We start from the raw sequence: 6,153 nt of genomic DNA, 5'->3' as shown, positions 1-6,153 counted from the left end.
GAGTGCTGGGATTAAAGCCATGTGTCATCACCGCCCGGCTTCCATCTTTTCTCCTTTTGCTGACATTCACTTGGTTAGATATTGCTCTAAAAATCACCAAGCCCATGGGAGAGCCCAGAATTACTGAAAAGTCAGCTTCCACTGAGTGGAGTGAGAGCCTCACAAGAGCCAGCACTGCCCACAGAGAGCCCTGCCTGCAGAGTCCCTGACGGCTTTGGCTGTCTTCGGTGCAGTGGCCTTGGCTGCACATTGTGGTCACCTGGGAAACTCAGCCTAATGCCAATGCTGAGATCCCAATCCCAAAGGGATTCTTTCACAGAGTCCAGGCTGCTGATTAGGAGCCTGCTTGAGGCCATTGTGTTAGAAACTGAGCCATACAGCCTGGGTCGGGCCAAGCGGTGAGATTCAGGGCCTTGCCTGTCCTTTGACTGTGTGTCTCAGTCCTTTCTGATGCCTGGGCCGTCAGCTTTGGGCTGAGCATAGATGGCCTATTACCAGAACCACCCTCTGATGTGCAAAAGTCTTGCCTTTTGTTTTTGTTTGGTTTTTGTCTTTATTTATTATTATTATTATTATTATTATTATTATTTATTATTATTATTTGTTTTTTGAGATAGGGTTTCTCTGTGTAACAGTTCTGGCTGTCTTGGAACTTCCTTTGTAGACCAGGCTGGCCTCTAACTCACTGAGGTCTGCCTGCCTCTGCCTTTCCCGTGCTGGGATTCCTGTGCTGGGATTAAGGTGTGCGCCCAACCACTGCCCGGCTCCTTTTGTTGTTAAACTCCATTTCCTTGATGATTTCCCAGTCGTTGGCCATGTGTTTGGAAGCAGAACTCCAGCTCTTAAGGAAGTAGTTTAAATTACGTAGATTGTTCCTTGAAAACGAAAACCCAGAAGCGTTTTGGATCCTTCCTTCTTGGTTTATCGCCTTATCCTAAACTCTGGGAAAAGCAAACGGCCAACTTTAAAATATCTGAGCTTCCATGGTTGGCTGAGTGTAGAGGAATAGTGGTCCTGCTCAGTAGAAGGTGTAGTATTTATTCCTTGCATCGTAGAGAGTTGGGTAAAAGACATCAACCATGCTAGGACAGGATCTACTACTGAGTACCCTCCCAGGCCCTAAGCATGTGTTATGTAGCAGCGTGTCTGTGTGTGTGACTGTCCCTGTGTGTGTGTAGAAGATTGTGGCTTGTGAGCTGTTAGTTTTATTACCTCCCCCACCCCGTAAGGTTTACCCATTGGTTGGGTCTTCCGGGTTTTCATGTCAGCTGGCCAGTGTTACTTAGGCTCCGAGAGACTACTCGCTTTTCCCGTTTTGGGGCGGCTTAGAAAAAGGCATCTGGAAGACCAGTGATACAGTCAATGGAGCGATTATCTGGCTGGCAGAGTCCTGGGAATTGATCCTCAGCACCGTATAAGTGTGGGCATAGTGGTGCCTGCCTGTAATCCTAACTCGCAGAAGGATCAGAAGTCAAGGGAGTTAGAGGTCAGCCTGAGCTCCAAGAAACCTTACTTTAAAAAAAAAAGAAGAAGGACCCACTCCAATAGGTTCCTGCCTCTCTGCACCATGCTGTGATCCTAACTTTATCCACCAAGTTTGCTTACAAATCATCAATGGAAAGAATAGATGTGCTTATATAAGAGAACATTAATCTCAGTGGATAGGATAGTCTTTCATTGCAACCAGCCAGCCAGCAGTCCCTGAAGTGACAACCAGGGCCCTATGTGTTATGAGAGGAACTGGTTTAAAGGAATAAGCCAGCTCCTAAATCAGGTGTGATGGCACACATACCTGTAATCTTGGTGCTTGGGACGTGCAGGCAGAGGCATTAAGGGCCAGCCCAGGCTGTAGCTAGCCGGCCTGTGTTGGAGGAGGGGGTGAGAAGCACCAGCTGGCTCCAGCGATGAACCTGTCCTTTGGAAGGACAAAGGAAAGGAATGGAGGGGGCATTTGCCACCAGGTATCCTTGTTGCTCTGTGCGTCTCTCCAACACAGGAAGAAGAGCTTGCCTTTGGCCTCTGGTAGTTAAAAGACAAGGCCTGGCCTTTTGTGGTAACATATTTGTTAGCTGCTTGGAGGACAGTCTAGTGCAAAGCTTCATAGGAGTGCCAAGCCCACATGGCTTAAACCGTTAACTCCCACTTGAGTCTGTGCCACTCGCTTTCAGGAAAATCCTTTGTTCCAAGAGTAGGAAGCAAGCAGTGGGGTCTTCACCTCGAGGCTTTTGGTCCTGGGTGCAGGAAGTAGAGAGTCATGCCCCTGTGTCCACCCTCGCAGTAAAAACAAAGCTCTAAGGAGCCTTCGCTCATAAGTAGTCGGCGTCTGTTTCCAAAGCGCTCTCTGGCTTAATTTTTGCACTTATTTTGGTCTTTCCCACCCTCAGCTTTATTCCAAGTCACTGAGGCGTTTGCACACCGGAAAATTCTTTTCAGAAGCTCTGCCTTGATGGAAGTGGTGGATGGTGTTCTATATGCACAGCTTCCTCCCAGCATGGGGCTGTGTATAGTGCCCAGGAAGATGCTGTGTGTGTGTGTGTGTGTGTGTGTGTGTGTAAGAGAGAGAGAGAGAGAGAGAGAGAGAGAGAGAGAGAGAGAGAGAGAGAGAGAGAGAGAGAGTGCGAGTGCCTATCAGTCTATCCCTGTGTTCCCAGGTTTTGGTCTTCAGGGCTAGCCTCAGGATTTGAAGCACAGGTTTCATTTTGAACACTGCTCTGTGGGGTCAGCCACGCTGTGGGTGGTACGGGTGCTGGCCCTTGCTTACGTGTCCATGGGAAAGGGAGCGGGTGTGGGTGTGGCTTGGGCTGTAGAGGGAGAGACCAGATCTTAGATGTGTTTCCTCTTTGGACCTCAGCCTTGTGTAGTTCTTCACTTGGAATATGTTGTGTAATACGCCTAAATATTAGTTCATTAATATATGTGGATAATTTATAAATAAATATTAGGTTGAACCACAAGAAACTGCTGACAGTGGCATTGTTTTCACTGATGAGAGTGACTGCCGTCAGGTTTAATAGCATGTGTTGGAGGTGTGTGCACTCCAAATCTTTGTTGCTTATGTGCAGTAATACACCGTAGGCCCCTGGTCAGTGTCCTCCCGGCTCCACACCTTCACCCCAGATAACCTGTTCTGCTTCTCAGGATGGGTGGGGCCTTTGAAATATGTCATCTGAATACGTGTGTCAGTCTGTTGAGGCTACTGTAACAGTAACATAAACTTGATGGCTTACAGATAATTGTCCTAGAGGCAAGAAAATTGAAGGTCAGGTCACCAGTAGATGTATGTGCTTGGTAAAGGGTCTGGATCCTGGTTCCCAGAGGCCTTTGCTGTCTCCTTGAGTGGTGGGGAGGGCGCTCCTTGAAGCCTCTTTGATTTATTTTAAATTAATTAACTTTACTTTTAAATACATTGTGTTTTGCCTGCAAGTATGTCTGCGTGGGAGAATCGATCCCCTGGCACTGGAGTTACAGACAGTCGTGAGCTGCTGTGTGGTTGCTGGGAATTGAATCCCGAGTCCTCTGGAAGAGCAGCAGTGTTCTTACCCACTAAGCCACCTCTCCAGCCCCCTTTTTTCTTTTCTTTCTTTTTTTTTAAAAAAATATTTATTTATCATATATATAATATTCTATCTGTGTGTATGCCTGCAGGCCAGAAGAGGGCACCAGACCTCATTACAGATGGTTGTGAGCCACCATGTGGTTGCTGGGAATTGAACTCAGGACCTTTGGAAGAGCAGGCAATGCTCTTAACCTCTGAGCCATCTCTCCAGCCCCTCTTTTTTTTTTTTTTTTTTTTAAAAATTAGTTTTGAATGTTCACTTTTTTTGTTTGTTTGTTTGTTTGTTTTTGTTTGAGACAGGGTTTCTCTGTAGCTTTGGGGCCTGTCCTGGAACTATCTCTTGTAGACCAAGCTGGCCTCGAACTCACAGAGATCCGCCTGTCTCTGCCTCCCAAGTGCTGGGATTAAAGGCATGTGCCACCACCACCCAGCTTCAAGCCTCTTTGAGAGATCAGTTTGTAATTCTGCTCTAGAGAGCTCCACCCATTTGAGCTGTAAACCTTCCCTCTTGATATCTTCACCCTGGGGATTAGAATTACCACCAGGCTTTGGGAGAACTTTTGGCCATACCCATGTGCAAACGGTGCCTTCAGATGGTGCTGGAGTGCACTCAGCGGAAACTTGGGTCTCTGTCGCACAGCCTTTCTGGAGACGGCAGTGCTGTGTCTTGCAGGAACTTTGTGGGGTCTGAGGAGCGTGGACAAACACTGCAAAGATGGTAAAGTGCTCTCTCTGCTCTGCCCTTCCTTAGATTAGAAGACAGCCCAAAGGCAGCCTCGGGCTGGCAGGATAGCTCAGCAGGCTAAGCCATTTGGCCTAAGCCTCATGGCTTGAGTTCGATCCTTAGGACCCACACTGTGGGCCTAAACCATCCACTCATGCACATGTGTGTGCGCGCGCACAGAAATGCAAAAACATACAGAGCCAGGCTTGGCGGTGCACACCTGTAATCCCAACCAGCAAGCGAGAAGCTGAGGCAGCAGCTTTCCTATGCCAAGCTACCCGCAAAACAAAAAAAGCAAAACCAAATTCCAAGTACACAGCTGCCTCATTTTCACTGGCTTTACTAGTCCACTGCTGTGTGCCAGTTTCTGTAGCCTGTGCTCTAGTGGTGGTGTTGGTGCTTCCAGGCTTCTGCTGCTGCAGTAAACTCATTCCGTCATTTTTGCAGATGAGGGCTCGGGATAAATCAGTAGGATTGCTGAGTTGAGAGGCGTGTGTTTCTTAGGTAAGCCTGAGTACCAGGTCCCTTCCAGAGTTGACACTATGACTCTAGCGATAGGATTATTGCCTATTTTCCCACATCCTACCCAAATGACAGCATTTTCAACCTTTAAATTATTTTTTTCTTTTCTTCTTATTCTTCTTCTTCTTCTTCTTCTTCTTCTCCTTCTCCTCCTCCTCCTCCTTCTCCTTCTCCTTCTCCTTCTCCTTCTCCTTCTCCTTCTCCTTCTTCTCCTCCTCCTCTTCCTCTTCTTCCTCCTCCTCCTCCTCTTCCTCCTCTTCTTCTTCTTTTCTTCTTCCAGGGTTCTCTGTGCAGTAGCTTTGGCTGTCCCAGAACTCACTTTGTAGACCAGGCTGACCTCGAGCTCACAGAGATCCACCTGCCTCTGCCTCCGGAGTGCTGGCATTAAAGGCGTGTGCCACCACACCAGGCCCTTTCAGTTCTTTTGGAATAGCAGCTTGCAGTGATTTTATTATATGTAATTGTAATTTTTCTCCTTGATTATCCTTCCAGCTTGTGTGTGCATCTGCAACATGTGGCTGAGGGTTGAACCAGGGGATTGGTACCTGTTGAGCAAGCACTCAGCCACTCAGTTATACCTCATGCCCAAGAATTTTCTTGGCTAATTCATTGCCAGGACTGTGAGAACTCTATGCAGATGCCTTTGAAAATTTACTGCTTAAACAAAAAGCACACAGCTGTGTTGGAAGGACTTGAGAGGATTGTGAGGTTGACATAGTCCTGTTCAGAAACAAAAGCCAACAGGAGTTCCCTGTATGGGTCAGTGCTCTGCTTTGCGCATTCTCCCAGACAGAGCCACCTCTCCCGAGCACATTAGTTCGGACCTCATGGGGCCACTCTTACCCTCACCCTGGGAAAGACACCAGCATTTTGGGCTTTTAGCAGTTCCAGGTGGGCAAGCCACTCATTCCAAGCAGTAGTAGTAGTAGTAGTAATAGTAGTACTGGGAACTACCAGAAGGTGGCAGCAGGGTGCCGCATGCCTGGCATATGGCAGGCTTGGGTGCCTAAGCCGTTCCTCCCACGGAGTCTCCTTGCTGTTTCTTAAATTGGTAAGCACTTTAGGATCACCAGCCTTGATAGCAGCTTCAGGCGGCACACCCTAGGTTACAGCGTGGGCCTCCTCCCCCTCCAGGAACTGGCTGGAAGGGTTTACATGCCATGGCCTAGGATAGCTTGGGCTTCCTTAATTACAGGGCTCTATTTCCTGCCTCTTTCAGCCAAGTCTCCCACACCCTTCCCATGAACTAGGAGGTCCCCAGGACAGGTTCTTGTCACCCTATTGGCTATGAGCCAATGACAGATTAGCCAGTAGTTGAAGCCTGGGACAAAGGTCCTGGGGTCCTTGGGGC

This window comes from Arvicola amphibius, chromosome 6 (genome assembly GCF_903992535.2).
Source record: "Arvicola amphibius chromosome 6, mArvAmp1.2, whole genome shotgun sequence".
Classification (NCBI taxonomy): Eukaryota; Metazoa; Chordata; class Mammalia; order Rodentia; family Cricetidae; genus Arvicola; species Arvicola amphibius.
Note: the sequence above shows the minus strand (reverse complement) of the source record.